Below are 21334 nucleotides of genomic sequence, written 5' to 3' on the forward strand. Positions count from 1 at the left end.
GATACAGATTTCACTTCCACATGTTGCCAACACCAAGCGGGTGGCCAGATCTACCCCCAAATCAGTGGGCAGAGGCCCAAAAACAAGTACTTTCTCTCTTAAGCATGGGAGCTATTCAGTTAGTACCAGAAGAGGAAAACTGACATGGTTTCTATTTGAGACTTTTCTTGGTACCCAGAAAAGACAATTCATGGCGTCCTATCCTGGACCTGTCTACTCTAAACACCTTTTTGGTGATTCCAAAATTCAAGATGCTGACTCTTCACCAGTCGCTTCCTATGCGCAAAGATGCCTGGTTGGCAACACTAGATTTAAAAGAAGCATACCTGCACATCCCAATCAGGGAATCTTGCAGGCTACATGCACCATCAGTTCTCTGCACTGCCCTTTGTCTTATCTACTGCACCCAGGGTATTCACAAAGTGCCTAGCACCAGTTATTGCATTTTTCAGGCAAAGAAGTATTCAAATATACCCATACCTGGACGATTGTCTAATTCAGGCGGAGAGCCAGGACATACTTTTGAATCAAAGGGTGCTAACTTGTCTGTGGTATACCATAAACTAAAATAAATCACACCTGGTACCCTGTCGTCAAATTATATTCCTGGGAGCTTATCAGGAGCCAGAATCCACAACATAATGCAAGCACTCTGGTCACTCCAGAACAAGTACAAATATGACTCTGTCATTGTTCATGTTGGTGTGAATGACCTGAGACGTACCTCCCTGGACTACATGAAAAGACATGGAAGAGCTCTCTGATCATGTAGCCCAGGCAGGTATGATCCTGACCCCGAGTATCATCCTGCCCTCACCAAGAATTATATTGCAGTATAAAGAAAAAATGATTAATTTCAACAATTTCCTAAGCTTGTGGTATCATTCAAAGGGGATCCAGTGTCTTGACAGCCTGGGACATGCTCGACAAGCCTCGTTGCTTTGCAAGAGACGGCTTGCACCCGTCACCCCTAGGCTTTCGAATACTGACCAAGGCTCTTGCTGTCGCCATAGTGCCCTTTTTAGGCAAGTCTCCAAAGTCAAACCCACCTCCGTACACAGCACAAATAAAAAAATGAGGGTTATGCTACTCAGCGCCAGGAGTTTAAATCTCAAAATGCACGCGCTCGAAGCACTCGTCAGTGTGTAGAATGTCGACATCTGTGCAGTAACTGAAACCTGGTTCAAGGCTCCACAGACCACCCCAGCACTACTGGGCTACAGCTCATACCACACAATTTCGTCCACTGAACATGGACCGAAACACAAAAGGGAGTGTATCCATATTTATCAAGGATACCTACACCTCCAGGTTAGTGGCGTAGCATGATACCTCTGAGATCTTCCATGTGCAACTAACATCGGGCAAATCTGCAATGCAAATTGTGTCGTGCTACACATCACCCTCCATGACCCGGGACCACCACTCCGCTTTTCTGGAGACACTGGAAAACATGAAGGTCCTACCGAACACCCTGATATTTGGTGATTTCAGTTACCCTACCATTAACTGGGAAAACTATTCAAGTACAAACTTCCAGGTCCATCATTTCTTGGAATTAATCCACTCAAAATGGTTGGATCAGCTGGTAAACTCCCCTACCAGAGATGAAAACATATTGGACCTGGTCATCACCAACATGGGCGACAAATGTTCCGCACCGGAGGTCAACCCGTCACTGGTTAGATCTTACCATAAACTAATCACTCTGGATGTCCACACCACACCACCACTTCAACCAAGGAAACCACAGTGAAAAACTTTCCTATAGCAAACTTCACCTTACTTAAGGCAGCGGTGGTAAGTTTCACCGCCCCCATGCTAAAGGATAACAGTGTCCAAGATGCAGGAACCTTTATAAATGCACTCTATGAGCACCTACAAGGATGCATGGATCGTGCCATCCCTAGCAAAATCAAGACTCACTCCCCTAAGAGAAGGAAACCAGTCTGGTGGACCCCTGCTGTAAACAGGCTATACAATAGAAGGAGGAAGCTAGTTCAGAAAAAAAGCAAATCCCAAGAAGGAAAGACATCCCCGATCAGTATCGGTAAGAAACTAAGGTCCCTCATAAAATCATCCAAGGCTTACTTCGAAAGAAAAATAGCCTAGGATTCGAAAGATAACCACAAAGCCTTCTTTAGCTATGTCAAGAATGTAAGTGGCAATTCGCAGATATGCTCTGAGCTAGTGCAAAATAGCACAAAATATACTGAACCTACTGATATTGCCAACTTCCTGGCAGATAGATTCAGTGCAAACTTCACCCCCAAAAGGGCCCACAACAATACCAGAAAAGTGTAGTGTCCTAGAAATCACAGACGCACAGGTGAAAACAGCCCTTTCAGTAGCCAAAAGCACAGTGTCAATGGGGCCAGATGGTTTCCCACGCTGCGTCTTGCATGTACTACAGATTGAACTAACCCCCCCCACCTAAACACACTGTTCAACCTCAGCCTCTCCACAGGCTATGTTCCCATAGAATGGCACACAGCAACAGTGATTCCGCTCCACGAAGGAGGGGCCACAACTGACCCTGGTAACTTTTGCCCCATAAGCCTGACTAGCCTGGTCTACAAGACTATGGAGTGCATAATCATGGAACTGATTAACAAAGACACTGGGAACCTCCAAACACTTGACCCTACCCAGTTCGGCTTTAAGGGCAGATCATGCCTACTAAACCTGGTTGACTTCTTCGAGACAGTCACCAAGGCCATAGATGAGGGGAAGGTGGTTTACACAGCCTACCTTGACCTTGCCAAGGCTTTTCACACCATTCCCCACTTGGGAATTATAGAAAAACTCACCAGCCTGAACATAAACCGCTACGTCACGAGATGGGTTGTCAACTGGCTTGCAGACAGAACTCACATGGTAAGAATAGCGGGCTCCAGGTCCGACTCTAAAACAGTCGCAAGTGGTTTCCCACAAGGCTCAGTCCTGGGACCCCTACTGTTCGACATACACTTCTCAGAAGTACAGGCAAACACAGAAGGACTATGGCTAACCAAGTTTGCCGATGATTGCAAAGTGGGAGCCATAATTGACTCTCCAGCTGACACGGACATTCTCCAAAAGGGCCTTACTGAGACGGACACTTGGTGTCAAAGTCATGGTCTCAAACTAAATGCCAAAAAATGCATAATCATCCTGTTTAGGAAAAGCAAAACACCCATGAATTACCACATAGGTGGCAGCCCCCTTAATACAGAAGTGGTAATAAGAGATCGGGGACTTAGGTAGATAGTAATCTCTCCTTTGACAATCATATTGCCAAAGTAGTTGGGAAATCCTTCTGTGTAGCCCATCTAATTACTAAAGGGTTTGCATCTAGAAATAGAGGTTATAGTGCCCCTCTACTCCTCACTCATAAGACCTATCATAGAGTACAATGCCCCATTTGGGATGTACCTCACAAGACACTTCCAGCAGCTGGAAAGACCACAAAAGTACCTCACCAAGAGGATTACTGGCCTCAAACATATGTCCTATGCAGCCCACATGGAAAAACTCTGGCTGTACTCAGTGGCATATCGTTTACTCAGAGGGGATCTCTGCCTGACTTACAAAGCCATGTCCAACTCAGAATTGATGGACATGCTCCACCTAAAGAAATCCAAGTCACTGCAAACCACTCGCTCTAGTGAGCTAAACCTCACCACAACAATAAATAGAACATGCTGGAGGGATAGATTCCTCTCACAGAGAATCCCCATGCTTTGGAACAAAATTCCTAACTACATTAGGCAGAGCCCCTGACTAACACTCTTTTAGAGAAACCTTGACGAGTGGATGGATAACAGAAAATACACCCCTGGGCTCACTTCATTGGCTCTTCTTGACAGAGGCTCAGTTAATTAATCAATGGGGCGGCAAAAGTGACACACTCTGGCTAGGCTTTTAAATGCCCTCTGGCAGATAGCCTAGTACGTACCTATGAACTATTCATTTATGTTATAAGCACCATCGAAAACCTATCCCACAGGAGATCAGACCCCACTCAACTAGGGCTGCATCTACCTCTACAGCCTTTCTCAGAGGCGTCCCTACCAGTGACATCCTAGAAGCTGCTACTTGGAGTTCTGCACATACTTTCACCAAGCATGATCATTTGTTAATTTTCTCTAAATCCAGAGCTGGCTTTGCCACTGCAGTCTTGCAGGGCCTTATAGCTGGGCCTAATGCTATCTAAATTCCTCCTCCCAACCTTAGCTTTGGGAATCTACCCAAATGTGATGAGTGAAACAGTGAAACACAAAGAACATAGTACTGTTGTGTACTTACCATAAATGTTAGATGTTCAAGTGTATTCACTGTTGCAGCCCTGGTTACTCTTCCTCCAGCCCCATGACTTCTTTTGGCTATACTTCTACTTTCCTTTACTATGCTTAAAAGCTTTTTGGTGTATTTGCTTTTTTGTTGGAGGTATATCCTTGTATATTTATATATTTAATTGCTTCCCATTAGGGGGGCACCTGACATCTGGGGCAAGAAAAACTGATGTAATGGCATCGGCTGCATGTTTTATACCCCTGAAGACCTGATGTCACGTAAGAAGAGACAGCAACTGACGCAGGACCCAAGACTTTGTTAATCAGGCTGACTGAGGGCTACTGCAGGCAGATAATCCAAATGTGATGACTGCAACAGTGAATACACTCTAACATCTACATTTATGGTAAGTTTACACAACTGTACTTTCTCGCACCCTTTGGTCAAACAGTTCCTGAGAGGATCTAACAATTTAAGACCCCTGATGAGAGCTCCCACTCAAGCCTGGGACCTTAACTTTGTACTAGAGAAGCTCATGCTTCCCCCCCTTTGAGCCTGCTGCTACAGCGGAGATAAAATTCCTCTCTTGGAAAACAGCCTTACTTCTAGCCATCACTTCAGAAAGAAGAGTGTCCGAGTTGCAGGCCCTTATGGCGATGGAACCCTTCAATCTGATATTGTTAATCCTCGTTCATTCCTTACGCATGGGTATCGGTTCCGACATCGGAACCGAGCCGGCCATTTTCCAAGCTCGCGTCAGCTACAGACTCTTGAGCTAAACTCTTACCCATAATCCCCCTCTCCCTGTTGCCTCAGATTTCGTTTGGTGCATTGCCTTCGGTCGTGTCAAGCTGCTTCTCTTGAGCTAAGTATAGTTATTTGTTGTCAGAATAGTTATTTATATAACGTTTTCTGTCAGAAAAGTTTCTGTTTTGTTGTCTCTTACCCTATCGCATCTAGCGACCATATTTTCTTGAGTTTTCTTCTCTTTTCTCCACACCTTTTACCGCGAGGTATTTCTCCCCTACCATCATTGGTAATCTCCCTTTTTTCATACTTCCGGGTATTCTTTTGTACCATTGCTGGTACCCTTTCTACTATCCCTTTTTTCTGTCATGGCAGGTAAGAAAGGTAGTCCAGGTTTCAAAAGGTGTTCTGATTGTGGATACAAACTACCTACATCTGATGCACACTTTGTGCGTTTGTTTGGGGGCGTCCCATTTATTTGTTCACCTGCCCTGTACTATCTGTGAACATTTTTCTAACAGAACCTACAGCTACAACACATCTCTGCATACCCCACCTCTTACCCCCTCCTCACTCGCTACCTGCCCAGACTCATTCTTTGTTAACTACATAGCTATCACTTGATTAACTCTGTTTACTGTCAGCTCCTATCTGCCCTCTAAAGCTACTACTAGTCCAACCCTACCCCTGACAACTCTCTGTTCTCTCTCCTTACTCTGTCTCCTTCTGCCACCTAACCTCTCCCTACCTTACACCTCTATCTGCCCACTCCCCTCATTCTGAGCTTTCTAGCCACACCAACTCTCACCTACCTAACCCTGCAACCCCCTTCTCCACCCTAATTCCCCCACTCAGCTCCCCATCCTAGCTAATAGCTCTGTGACTATACTCCCCCCTTTTAATCTTGTACTTAGCTATATTTTTGCTAAAGACTCCTTCAGAGCTGTATGCATAAAATGTGAAATCAAAACAACTATTTCTAGACACTAAATAACTCTGCCTGCTGAAAAGTCTTTCTCTGTTTGTTTTTCCTTCTTCTGTGGTGCTAGCCCGCTCCGTTTGCCCTCGCTACCGCTCAGGCTCTCTTCGCTCCCCTACCACTCGGGCTGTCTTTGCTCCCCTACCCCCTTTCCCACCCACCCCTAGGGCTCTCAAACTTATAGTTCAACACCACACCCACAAACAGTTCCCACCTCCCCAATTATCCTATTACACCCCTCCAATCAACTGCAACATAAATCTCAATCACCAAACCTCCTACCAACCCAACACAACATTAATTACTACCACCACACCACCAATATCTACACCCTCAATCACTCAACAAGTTTACTTTCAAAATCAACCTTACCCTCACAATAACTAAACATGCATAGTGTACAAAACCCACTTATCCAAAAACTTTTATTTTATCAAACAATCATCTCCATCCTACTTCTACTCTCTATACTCTCTTCCTATCACACCCATCTAAATATCACCTCTCCACCCCCATGGCAAACCAGACCAATAAGTAACCACACACACCTGCAAAACTCTCCCATTACAACCCCCAACTCTACATCCTTTTCAACCCCATCTCTCTATTATAACAAATTAGCAATAAAAACTAACCCCCACACCTCACAAAATCTATCGAAAATCCTTAATAAACTCGCCAAACTATACTTAAACCTACTCCAAAAACTCTCCTGCTGTGGAGACATTCACCCAAACCCCCAGGCCCCACCTCAACAAACAAAGATAAACTAAAGCTACCAAATCCCCATTTCTACAAACCCAAATCATCTCTCCTCCTTTTAAATATAAATGCAAGAAGCATACTAAACAAAATAAATGACCTGCATGCCTTATTAGCCCTATACAAACCTGACATAGTAGTACTAACAGAAACATGGCTTAAACCTAATCATCACAATAATGAAATCATAGCCCCAGATTATGATATCCTACGTAAAGACAGAACAGGGAAAAAGGGTGGAGGTGTAGCAATTCTATTCCAAAGTCACCTCTCACTAGAACTATATATATTTTGAATACTGTAGTTTGTTTTCTTTACCTTGTGTTTTGCTTGCATTCTGTTTTAACAGCATATTAAAACTTCAAAAGAGACCACAGCTCTCTCTCTTCTTAGTCGGGCAGAATTTTTTCCTGCCCTCCCACCCATTTAAGTTGTCTTGTTAAATACCACTGTCTTTCTAGTTGAACGCCTCTTATGTTAATCTGACCATATATCTCATTTCTCTGTACTTTCACTGGCTTATGTGAGTAATCACAAAATCATCATTTTTGAAATCCCACCCCTTCAATTATTTAAATTTATTGGCCATCCTACAGTATTTCATAGTACCAAAATACAAAAGTGACCACCCCTTTCAATCCATCTTGCTTTTTTAAAAATAGTAACTCTCCACTAAACCTTAACTTTTTAAACAGGTAAAACTCAAGTTACCTACTTTCACATCTAACTTCTCTAGTGCACACTGCAGAGTGCATTCTTTTCAATCTTACCTTTAAGCATCCCTGTGACTAGCACTTTCTCTAATACCTGCTGGAAAGCACTAGGAAGCCTTAAACTCATACAAACACTGAACTCTCCTTGTTAACAAGGAGAAATTAATAGTAAGCACTAAACAGCCTATAATTGCAAAGTACCTTGCTAAGGAAACAGCTCCTATACTTTACAAAGAAAAAAAAAAGCCCCAAACCAGGCATGTCCAAGGGTCAGCTTCCGTTGATTTCTCCTGTCCACCTGGTGAATCTGGGCATACTGGGGCAATGCAGCAATTGCCTCATGTACACAGACAACCCTCTCCTCCTACCACCCAACACTACAACCTGTGAGAGATGCACTTACATAGCCAAAATGGAAGCAAAGCTCTCTCCACCCAAGATTGTGCTAAACAGTCAAGAGGAGAAGGTTAACACCCACACTACACCTCAAGCAACACATAGCCCTTCTAAACCCGCACCACCAACACCCACATATAGCAACACAAAATCCACATATGCAGAGGCCCTTAACTGTAACCTGCCCAAACAACAAAGACCTCTGAAGCTGAAACGCAAACAAACACCAATCACAACCAATGTGTCACATAGTTCACAACACCAGTGTGCCACCCAGCAACAGCCCCCAAGGCAAGACAATGTACCTAACACTTTAGTCATAGGTGACTCTCTAGTCCGGCACACTGATGTCCCTCTCACCAGGTTGAATAAGGAGAAAATTACAGTCGGCTGCCTGTCTGGTGTCAGGATCCGCCACATAACGCATGCACTCCAGTCACTCCACAAAAAGTACAAATATGACTCTGTCATTGTCCATGTTGGAGTGAATGACTTGAGACGTACCTCCCTGGACTACATGAAAAGACACATGGAAGAGCTCTCGGATCATGTGGCCCAGGCAGGTATGACCCTAGCCCTGAGTAGCATCCTACCTTCGCCCAGAATGATACCACAATATAAGGATAAAATGATTGACTTCAACAGTTGGCTAAGCTTATGGTGTCATTCAAATGGGGATCCAGTATCTGTCTGCCTGGGATGACATGATTGACAGACCACGATGCTTTGCCAGAGATGGTCTGCACCTGTCACCCCTGGGATTCCGGTTACTGGCTAAGGCTCTTGCCACCCCTATAGTGCCTTTTTTAGGCAAACTTCAAAGGACAAAACCACCACCGTAACAGGTACAAGCATGCAAAATCTGAAGGTAATGCTACTCAATGCTAGAAGTCTAAACCTCAAAATGCACTCTCTCGAGGCACTCCTAAAAATGGAGAACATCGATATCTGTGCAGTAACTGAGACGTGGTTCAAGGCTCCAGAGAGCACCCCTGCAATACCAGGCTACAACTATTACCACACATTTCGGCACCAAACCAGGACTGAAACACTAAAGGTGGAGGAGTGTCCATATTCCTCAAGGATATTCACACCACCAGGCTAGTTGGCCAACACAATGTGTCTGAAATTCTCCAGGTGCAACTAACACTAGGTAAGACTGCAATCCAAATTGTAGCTTGCTACAGATCCCCCACCATGCCCCAAGATTCTCACTACACCTTTCTAAACATACTGGAAAATATTAAGATAGAACCAAACACCCTAATACTGGGTGATTTTAACTACCCTGCCATTAACTGGGAAAACTACTCCTGTCCCAACACCTTTGTGCAACGGTTCTTGGAATTCATAAATTCCAACGCCCTGGATCAACTAATCCATAGTCCCACCAGGGGCTCCAATATCCTAGACCTGGTCATTACCAACATGGGAAATCAATGCTCCATACCTATGGTCACCCCCTCGTTAGTCAAGTCTGACCATAAGCTAATCACCCTTAACATCCACATCCCACCCCCACCCCCCAGTAAAGAAACCACCATAAAAAACTTCTCCAAAGCCAACTTCATGCTACTCAAGTCAGAAGTGACAAACTTCATGACACCCACGCAGACGGGAACTGAAAGTTCAACTGCTGAATCCTACACTAAGGCACTGAACGAGCACATCCACTCATGCATGAATCGTGCCATCCCAAATAGAACCAAAATGCTCTTATCCAAAAAAAGGAAGCCAATCTGGTGGTCCCCTGCCATAAACAAACTTTACAACAAAAGGAAGAAACTTTTGCAGAAAAGAGGAAAATTCCAGGATGCAAAAAACTCCCTTACTAGCCTCAGTAAGAAACTGAGATGCCTCATAAAATCCTCCAAAGCTAGTTACGAAAATAAAATTGCCAAAGATTCCAAAGACAACCACAAAGCATTCTATAACTATGTCAAGAATCTAAATGGCAATGCTCAGATCTGCTCTGAGCTAAAACAGAATGGCATTAAATATACGGATCCAAGGATATTGCCAATATCCTGGCAGATCGATTCAGTGCCAACTTCACCCCTCTCACCCCTAAATGGCCCATCTCAATACCGGAAGATTGCCAAATTCCAGTAATAACGGCCACACAGGTACAAAACGCACTCTCTAAAGCCAAGAATACAGCATCCATGGGACCAGATGACATCCCGGCTGTGTACTACATGAACTACAATATGAACTGGCACCTCACCTAAGTGTCATGTTTAATCATAGCCTCACCTCAGGTTTCGTGCCCACTGAGTGGTGCAGAGCTACAGTTATCCCAATCCACAAGGGAATCCACCTTGGATCCCGGAAACTACCGTCCCATCAGTCTGACAAGTCTTATCTGCAAGGCCATGGAGCGTATTATCATGGAACTTATAAACAAAGACATTGGCAACCTTCAAACACTGGACCCCACCCAGTTTGGGTTTGTGAAGGGCCGATCTTGTCTCCTGAACCTGATTGACTTCTTTGAATCAGTCTCCAGAGCCATGGACAAGGGTAAGGTGGTCCACACAGCCTATCTAGACCTTGCCAAGGCCTTTGACACCATCCCCCACTCTGGAATCATAGATAAACTTACTAAGTTGGGCATTAATCCCTATGTCACCCAATAGGTTGCTAAATGGCTTACTTATAGAACCCACACTGTAAAAGTAGCCGACTCCAAATCCAGTTCCAGACAAGTGGAGTATCTCAGGGTTCAGTCCTGGGGCCGCTCTTGTTTGGCATCTTCTTCTTTGAAGTACAGGTCAACACTAAGGGTCTCTGGCTAACAAAGTTTGCAGATGACTGCAAACTGGGAGCCATTATTGAATCCCCAAATGATGTGGATACTCTACAAAAGGGCCTTACAGAAACAGATGCTTGGTGCCAGAGCCATGGGCTCAAGCTCAATGCCAAGAAATGTATTGTTATCCCCTTTGGGAAAAAACATGTATCCATGAATTACCATATAGGTGGCAGTACACTAAACACAGAAAGTGTGATAAGAGACTTAGGGGACACAGGTGGACAGTGGTCTCACCTTCGATAACCACATCGCCACAACAGTCAGGAAATCCTTCTATGTGGCACACCTCATCACGAAGGGCTTTTCATCCAGAAAAAAGGAGGTCATTGTCCCACTGTACTCATCCCTCATTAGACCCATTATAGAATACAACGCCCCATTTGGTATGTACCTCTCAAGACATCTGCAACAACTGGAAAGGCCTCAGAAATACCTCACTAAAAGAATCACAGGCCTAAAGCAGATGCCCTACGCTGACCGCCTTAAAAACTCCAGCTATACTCTGTCGCATATCGCCTACTCAGAGGCGATCTCTGCTTAACATACAAGGCCATGTCAAACCCAGAGCTGTTGGACATGCTACACTTAAAGAAATCCCAATCCCTCAGAGCTACACGCTCCAGGGATCTAAACCTTGTCATCACAATAAACAAAACATGCTGGAGGGATAGGTTCCTGACCCAGAGACTCCCCAGACTCTGGAATAGATTGCCTATACATGTCAAGCAGAGTGCCTCTTTGGACATCTTCAAGAGGAACCTTGACGATTGGATGGGAGAAAGGAAATTCACCCCAGGGATCACGTCAGTCGCCCTGCTAGACAGGGGTCCAGGAAAGTAAATAATGTGGGAAGAAATAGCCAGGGAATTCTTATGGCTATTCTTGTATAGGCCCTAGGGCTGATAGCCTAGTACCAACCTATGAACCTATGAACTTGACTATAACAATGACAAAATCAACAACATAGAACTTATCCTAGCCAAATTCAAACTAAACACAAACAAACAAATAATCATTGCAGGTGCCTAACTACCCCAGGTAACAACATTCCCATAATGGAAAACATGTTAAATTGGTTCTCACTCTCCCTCCCTTACGAAGCAATACTGTTGGGTGACTTTAACATAGACTGGAACAACTGCTCCAATGATCTTCCCTCAGAACACATCAACCTTTATGGGTTCTCACAAATAATCACTACCCCCACTAGGACTGACAAAACAACCAAACATCAATCCATTTTGGATTGGATTCTGGTATCACACCCCACTTTTGTTCATCAGTCTGGCTGTTTTCCTCACAGTCTAAGTGACCATCAACCCACCTATCTTATTAGGGGCAAGACCCAACACCTACCCAACCTACCTCTACTCAAAACAATACGTAATAAAAGACACATCAGAGCCAGTGACTTTAACAAAGCACTACATTGCTGTAACTGGCTCCCTCTTAAACTACCTCTCAACATAGCTGTAGAGTACTTTAATTCCACCTTCCTACATATCCTAGACCATCATGCTCCCTCTAGATCCATTAGAACAAAAACCCACTATGCCCCATGGCTCAGTAAAGAGACAAAACTGACAATGAAAGAAAGGGACAAACTCTGGATAGCATCCCACAAAGATAACAATACTGCTCTAAGATCAAAGTACAGTGAACTACGTAATAAAGCTAAGAGACTAACTAAACTGGACAAGTCCAACTACTACAAAAACCTACAGAATAAATATAGCAACAACCCCCCCAAAATTCTGGGCTTCCATTAATAAACTACTTCACCCTGGGAAAGCATCCACTCCCACCCCTGTACTGCCAAACAACCAGGATGATATTCCCAAACAATTTAATAAATTCTTCACAGAAACAGTTGAAAATCTAGCTAAAAGCCAAAAAAATAATGATACTCCTATACAATCTTCCACCTCAACTAACAGTCATACAAATAATATCTCTACCTTTTCTCTACAGCCAGCGCCCACTAAATTGATTGCAAATCTCCTTACAAATCTAAAACCAACTACACTAGCTGTGGATAAACACCCTGCTGATTTCCTTCAGATAGCAGCAGAAGCCATATCCTACCTAGTGTCAATTCTCATAAGTAGATCTATTTCAGAACATACAATCCCTACCCTCTGGAAAACTTCCCATATTGTCCCTCTACACAAAGGTGGCAACTCCTTAGAGCTAACCAACTATTGTCCTATAGCTATACTATCACCCTTATCAAAAATTCTCGAAAGAATTGTCCACTTGCAATTAATGCAATATCTACAACAAAATAATCTACTATCCAACTCCCAGCATGGCTTCAGACCCTCCCACAGCACAACCACTGCACTTCTATCCTATACCAATACTGTCAACCACTTTAGAAACCAAGGTCTTTATGTATCTTCAATCTTCATCGACTTATCCAAAGCCTTCGACAAGGTTAATTACAATCTGCTCCTCAATACTCTATCTAGTCTCAATATTTGCTCCTCCACCATACTCTGGTTCAATAGCTATCTATCAGAACGCCAACAAGCAGTTCTCTGGCAAGAAAAGCTGTCCCCTCTCTTACCAGTTTCCATAGGAGTCCCTCAGGGATCAATCCTTGGCCCACTGCTGTTCTCCCTCTTCACTAACTACATCTCCTCTTCACTGCCCACTGCCACAGTAGTTCAATATGCTGATGACACCACCATAATATGTGCTGCCCCCAGCATAAAGAAGCTACACACACTCACCCAATTCAACTTTGCTCTAGCAGAAACTTGGTTTACTAAAATACAACTTCTTCTCAATCCAAAGAAAACCAAACTAATCCTATTCACCCCTTGCAGGTCATCCAATTCAAACCATAGCCTCACAATAAACTCCAAAAATAATACTCAAATCACACCAACCAGCCACACCAAACTACTAGGAGTAGAGATTGATAATCACCTAAAATTTGATATCCATATAGCACAAACCATCAAAAAGGTAAACCAAAAACTAGGTCTCCTATATAGAAGTAAAAGGTTCATGATTAATCAGACCAAAGCCACTATTGCAAGAAGCCACCTCCTCTCCATCCTTCTTTATGCTTCCCCTATCTTAACTAACCTTCACCAGACTGAACTTCACAAAATGGAATCTTGCTACAACAAGATTGCCAAATTTTCAACAGACTCATCAAATAGAACCCATCACTGCCTTTCCCTAATGCAACTCAAGTGGCTGGAACTTACTCACCTACTAAGACTTAACCATGCCACAATTGCACATAAACTCTACTACAACCCTGAAAAAACACCTGCCCTCCAACTGCTAATTCAACCCTACACCACCACTAGAACCCTGAGATCTAGCAATCAAAATCTCATTCAAGTAATAAGACATAAAAATGAAAGCAGGTAAATCTCTCTTTGCCTGCACAACAGCACAAACCTGGAACTCGCTCCCAAACAACATAACTAGGACTACTTCTAGCACCCAGTTCAAACACCTCCTGAAATCCTACTATTCTAACAATTGGCTCTGCTCTTGCTACACCCCAGGGTAGCAATAACTATACTCAGTTACAAGGATACTACTACACTATACCACTTCCCTTACTTACCTCTACTGATATCCTTGCATACTCATCCAAACATGACATCAGTCTAACAGCTGAAATCATACCAACACTGGTTCTGTTTGGTACTATATTCCTTACCTGAAAACTGCTCTAACCTGTATCTAAGATTCATATAATATGTAAAATAGTTCCTCTTACTCTCATCCTATCTATACCTATATTGTAGTTATGCTACTATGAGCATTTACATACTGCCCAGTTATACTAAAGCAGAAATGTATTGTGAATGTAAATTTATTAATGTTTTTGTCAATATGAAGAAAATAAATGGGGTTAATCTCTCCATTCCTGTACTAATAGTACACTCTACTACTAATGTTCCTTTGTACTACTTTATATGTTGTAAATTCCTTTGTATTGCACTAATCTAATATTGTAACATGGAGCTTTTCTCCCCGGGCCTCCGCTGAAAATGGACCTGTGTCCAGTCGGACCCTCCCGGTTAACAAAAATAAAATAAAAATAAAAAAAACCTTGTTAGAAAGGAAAAACAAGTTGTTGCTGAAGGGACTTCTTAAATCTCCATTTTCAGAGGCTATTTCTGAGTTGAACGCCTCAACCCTTCCTAGAGCCCATAAGAAAATTTTGGATGTTCCTACTAAGGCCAAGTCTTTGCCTTCCCGGCTGGGAACTCCCACCAACCAAAACCTAAAAAGGCTAAAGTTTCCGTTCCAGAGCTCACTCAGTCAGCCTCAGTGATTTTGGTGCCTAGACTGTGCACCGAGGCCTTCAGCTCCATTGGTGATCTCGGTTCCGTCTTCTCCTGCAGCCTTCACTATATCGGCACCGAGGGGCTCCTCTGTTCAGACTATTATGGCTACTGAATCGGCACCGACCACTCAGTTGGCGCAGACCTTGACCTCGTCGGCTCCGACATCTTACTTGGGACTGATGCCTCAGTTGTTGGCTCCAGTTTTGTCGGTTCCATCTTTGGTACCGACAACCACTTCGGCACCAATCCCTGTGTCCGTGCAGACCGTGACCTCTGCACCACTGCCTTCCTCGGTGCAGACAGCCGTAGTCCAGTCTCTTTCAGCACTGTTGTTCTCTGTGCGGACTGGTGAGGTGGGCACCTAGTTTGTCTCTTCTGTGGACAGGCCTGTTTCTCCCTCAGTCTCCGTGACGTCTACTAGAAGCCTTTCTGAACACTATGTGTTGCGTCTTGTGGATCAAGTGCTTTTGGCCAGAGGTATTCCACCCCCTAGGACCCATCTCCAAAGACTCCTCCTTATTCTCCTCCTTCATTGCCTTTGAAGTCCATTGATATAGCACAGTCTTCCCCCTCTGCGGTTCTCTTTATGGATCTCACTAAGGAACTGCAGTTGCTTTCGTGGCAGGAAATTTTTGCTATGACCAAGGATTACAGTTGTGACACGTGTAATTTGCTGCTCCACAGCCATCCGGGGACTTCAAGTCGGCAGGCCGAGCTACTTAGGGGAGGGGTGACCCCCTGTCCTGGACACTCACTCCTCTTCAGGTGGACTAGCCTTTCAACTGATGGAGAAGGCTTTCGCTTCTGCTGGCGATACTGGGCTATCTATCCCCCTGCCCTCCTCTTGTACACTGGTTTCACAAGTCGCACCTAGTGGACACTGGGTGCAAGGGCCTCAGGGCATATTCCCACAGGAAACCCCTTTTCCACTTCCCCAGCTTCTCCCTCTGAGGAAGTCCACCGGAAAAGTTTGTGTAAGAGGAAGCACATGGACTCCACAGAGGAGTCCCTCACTGAAGACAGATTTTGATGAGGGGGAAGGATCCCCTCGGTCACCCTCTGAGGTATCCTTCAGTGATATCCTTGAAATCCTTAAACAGAGAGGTGACTGGCAGCCCTCTAATCCGACCTCTGAGGAGTCTGTGTTCCTGCAGGCTTTTTGCGCCCAGCTCCCTACCCCCTGGGTTACTCCACCTGCCGATGAACTTGTCCGGCTCATCGTGCAGCGTGTGTGGAAGGCTCCTGACACAGTCGAGGCTATTCTCCAGAGGCCAGATAACATTTTGTCCCTTCCTGCTACGGATCCCCATTGGTCAAAAGGTCTTTCTGTGGATGCTCTGGTGGTGGTGGCCACAACAAAAAAGGATCTGGCAGAAGAAGCCAGTCTATCTGCCTAACAAAGTGTCCCGGACCCTGGACAGGATAGGGAAGCGCACGTTTGCATCAGCGACCTTTACTATCAGGTCCCTGAATTATATGGCACACTTTACCAGGCTTCAAAGGGATCTGATTTCCGAGCTCTCTGAAACCTTGGCTGGTGCCGTGTCTGATGAGGTCCGTGACAGTGGCCTCTCAGCTGGCCACCATTGAGTCAATATCTAACTCCTCTATGCGACTGATATCTCACTCATCAGAAGGAGCAGCGGGTTCAGCTGCGGTCTTGAGACGAGCCTGGATGCTCTTGTGCAATTTCGTGGAACCCTTTAAGGCTTCCTTTCTTAATGCTCCTATTGAGGTCTCTTCATTGTTTGGACCCAAAGTTAAAAGCACACTGGCCAGATGTGAACAGGATGGTAAGACCCTTTATGCCGTAGGTGTCAGTTATTCTTCCCCTCAATGTTCCTTCTCCTGAAACCAAAAGAGTGGGAAGATATGGTTCAAGAAATCTCAGGGTCCTTTCCGTGACACACAGGCCGAGTTCTCCCCTAGATGCGGAGGGGAAAACTCACAGGGAAGATGCTCCTTTTGGGGCAGAGGGGGTCCGTATAACCAGGGGTCCGTATAACCAGGGTTCCAGGGACTCTTTCCTTGGGCAGTCCTACCAGTGCTCCTGAAGAGTGGCCCAACTCCTTTCCTCTGGAGGTGGTTGGGGGTCGTTTCTCCTTTCTACCCTTCTGCCCGGCTTACCATCACCACCGATTCTTGGGTACAAAGGATTATAACCAGAGGATGTTCTTTGTGTTTCACTGTTGCAGTCATTACATTTGGGGAATCTGCTGGCAGGTAGCCCTCATTCGGCCTGAATATCAAAGTCTTGTGTCCTGCTTCGGTTTCTGTCTCTCCTTCCATGACGTCAGGTCGTCGGGGGTATCAAACATGCAGCCGACGCCATTTTCTTTAGTCTTTCTTGCCACGCGGTGCCCGAAGCAGAAGCAGTTCATAAGTGCCGGTCGGCTTACTCCTGAATTTTTCACATTCGAGTTACAGAACCGAAGTGAAGTCTTCAATTAAAGCTAAGTACCCCATTGGGGAAACTTTTTCTTGCTCCATACCGATGTCAGTAAAAGTTAATAATTGCATTACTTGTGGGAAGTAAATATCTCATAAGGATTTCCATTTGTACTGTATTCCTTGCCTAGGCCCAGATCATTGCTGTCGGTTTTGTGCTAGATTTAACCAACGCAGTATTAATCATTGGTATATCTTTGCTTCAAAATATTTTGGAAACAGATTTAACTACCCTGAAATGTTGTCGGATAGTAATCTGACTACCGGAGTTCTCAAAAAATGCAAAGAAAAGGACAGACACAGACCATCGAGGTCCAAAACCGATGACGAAGCTTCTCCTATGCCAGTCGCCGGTTCGCTGGTACTCGGTGAGGTACTTTCGCAGCCCCTGATACCCGCTACTTTAGTCGCAGGCCTCAACCGAGACCCATGTGGAGTCTGGCATACCGCGAGATTCTCAAGAGTATTGTACCCGCAGATGTCTCTCCCTCTGATGGGTCCGGAGCCGCTGAGCAGGCACCGGCTTCTGATGGTGTTTTCAGGCCTCAGCATTTCTATATAAAACTGACGCCAGCTTCAAAAACTATGATCATGTGGTACATAAACAAGCAGGGAGGTACACATTCCTACCCCCTCTGCAGACAAGCAATTACCTTATGGGACACAGCATTGGCTCTTCAAGTTCACCTGCAAGCACAGTTCCTGCCAGGAAAAACAAATACTCTGGTAGACGAACTAAGCAGAAACCTCATGGATCCCCACAAATGGAAACTGGATACACAAGTCTTCAGCATGATAATAAAGAAATGGGGATGCCCATAGATCTATTTGCCTCTCCTCACAACTGCCAATTGCAGAGATTTTGCACAAGGATTTATTACAATCGAGCATGGAAAGTGGACGCCCTATCATTTAGCTGAAAAAATCTAACCGTATATGCTTTTCCCCCACTGCCTCTCCTTCCCAGAGTACTCCTAAAGGTCAGACAAGAGAAGCCAAAAATGATTCAGATTGCACCAGACTGGCCACGCCAGCACTGGTACCCAATCCTAAAGAGCTTGTCTCAAGGTTTACCTCAAACTTCTTATTTGCTGACCCAACAAAACAATCAGATCCTGCACAGCCAACTCAGGACCTTAAATCTGGCAGCATGGCGGATAATGTAGCCATTCTGAAAACTACTCTTTCAAAAGCTTTTATGGATGTCATCTTGGAGGCCAGGAGGCCCAGTACCAGAAAATCTTATGCAGAAAAATGGAAGAGATTCTGTGCTTGGAACAAGGCATTGTCACGTGTGTACCAAATATCCCTCAATACCTAACTGAGATGCTGAACAAAGGCCTTTCTTTCTCATCAATTAAGATTCAAGCCTCTGCCATTTCAGCCCATTACAATACGGAACTACCTATTTTTTCACATCCTTTAATAAGCAGTACCTCAGAGGGGCAAAAAACATTAGGCCTCCAAGGAGAGCACCAATTCTGGCCTGGGACCTCAATTATGTTTTGGAAAAACTCACACTGCCTCCTTTCGAGCCAGCATCAACAGCAGATATAAAATTCTCATCCTGAAAAACAGCTCTGCTGCTAGCAATAACCTCTGCAAGGCGAGCCTTGGAGTTACAGGCACTCATGGCTGTGGAACCTTTCATCATCATCATTCATCCAGACAGGGTTTCTCTGAGGACAAAACCCTACATTTGTCTAAGGTGGTGTCCAGTGTGGCCCTCAACCAAACCATTCACTTGCCTACCTTTTATCCAAACCCCCAGAACAAGGGTGAGAAAATTCTCCATTCTTTGGACATACGCAGACAGCTACGCTTCTACTTGGACAGAACTAAAGCTTTCAGAAAGACTGAGCAAATTTTAGTGTCTTATGCTGCAGGATCACAAGGAAAGGCTATCTCAAAACAGACTATTTCAAAATGGATAGGCCATTGCATCTGTTTCTGCTATTTCCAACATGGCAAATCAGTGCCTAATGGCATTAGGCCTCATTCCACCAGAGCAGCAGCCACTTCAGCAGCCTTCCTCAGAGGAGTACCAACCAAAGATATCTTAGAGGCTGCAACTTGGAGCTCAGTGCACACCTTCACAAAGCACTACCACTTACCTCGCTGACTCTGTTCAAGAGAAATCTAGACCTGTGGATGGGAGATCGTAGGTTTACCCCGGGAATCATCTCTGGGTCACTGCTGGACAGAGGCACAACAAACTAATGGGCACAGTATTTTTTCATATAAGGGGTGGCGTAAGCCACAATAATTTGGGCTAGGCTTATAAATGCCTTAGGGCAGATAGCCTAGTATAAACCTATGAACCTATGAACCTATGAACCTAAGTCCAGTGCAGGCTTTGCCACTGCAGTTCTGCAGGGCCTCATAGCCACTCCTAATCCTATTTAGCCCAGCCACCCTACCTCAGCTTTGGGATTCTACCCAAGAGTAATGACTGCAACAGTGAAACACGATGAACATAGTACAGTTGTGTATGTACCATAAATGTAGATGTTCGAGTGTATTCACTTTTGCAGTCCAGGTTACCCACCCTCCATCCCCTTGTCTTTGCTGGGACTTGCCTACACCTCTCTATCCTATACAACCTTTTTGGTGTATTTGCTTGTAGATGAAGGAAATGTGTGTTTTTTTTTTTTTTTTTTTTTTTTTTTTGTGCATGCATTTCTTATTGGCATATTTTTTTCAGCCTACCATTTGGGTGCACCTGACATCTGGGGCAAGAAAAACTAAAGAAAATGGCGTCGGCTGCATCTTTTACACCCCTGACGTCGGGGAAGAGGCGACAACAACCGACGCCTGACCTAGACTTTGGAATTCTGGCCGACTGAGAGTAGCCTGCCAACAGGATAACCCAAGAGTAATGACTGCAACAGTTAATACACTCGAACATCTACATTTATAGTAGGTACACTGTACTTTTTTGCAAAGGGTAGGAAGGACACTGCTATATCAAAAGCCCATCTCCAAATGTCTAGTCCACTTTCTCATGTTAATCCTGTGGGAAAGCTGTAGCAGGACATGTCAGGGCACACTCCATTGGGGCAACATCAACCACAGCCTTTCTTTGTAGTAACAACACCCATATTATCTTGAAAGCTTTTCCTTGGGCATTTGCTAACACAGACACAATAGCTTTGAAAACCTTCCCAAGAGTTAACACTGCTGCTGCAGCACAAAATAAGGCATACTACATTTCTGTAAAAGCTAGTCATAGTTGTAGATGCTAGAGTGTGTTTACTGTTTAATTAATGTTTCCCTCTTCCACCCCACTTGTTTTGACTTGATACCATCTTAGGTTTGGAAGAAGGTACCCACTCACCTTTTATTTCCACCTTCCCTTCTTTTTCCTTTAAAGCACCTCACTGCCTCAGGTTTTTATAGTAGTTGGAGAGGAATCTTTGAGGGTTTTTCTGGTTGGTCTGTTATCTTTGGAGGTATGCTACCCAAACTTTGCTACTTCAGGGTCAAAAAGGAATTAAGAATGGTTCAGGGCATTGGTGTTAGTATCAGGTGTTCTGGCATCCATGTGGTATGTTGTATGCCTGGCCAAGAGGTAGAAGTATGAAAAGCCTTGAAAGTGGCCACATGTTGGGTCTTCTGCAGCAGAAGTTCCAAGAGTTAGCATTGTTGCAACACTGAATACACTTAAACATTTACAGTACAGTAACTTCATACACAGTGGTACTCTCTAACTAAAAATTTGCCAAATTCTGCTGAGGACCTGGGAAGTGGTTAAGAATATTTCCAGCCCTATTGGCTGTGCTTGCGTAGCTGATCTGCACAGGTGTTTTGCATGCAGTCAGTCTGGATTGTGTAATAGCATTATGTGTGTGCCCTGGTATATGAGGGTGAGAGTGAA

General features: G+C 44.5%; 1 protein-coding gene across 2 annotated transcripts in view; it reads left to right on the forward strand.

Moving 5' to 3' along the window:
* XPO5 (exportin 5) overlaps window positions 1-21334 on the forward strand; it is a 2857558-nt gene that overhangs the window by 1495167 nt on the left and 1341057 nt on the right. The gene's annotated exons all lie outside the window — the stretch shown is intronic.

The sequence above is a fragment of the Protopterus annectens genome, chromosome 1.part0 (assembly GCF_019279795.1).
Source record: "Protopterus annectens isolate FY-2018-M chromosome 1.part0, PAN1.0, whole genome shotgun sequence".
Classification (NCBI taxonomy): domain Eukaryota; kingdom Metazoa; phylum Chordata; order Ceratodontiformes; family Protopteridae; genus Protopterus; species Protopterus annectens.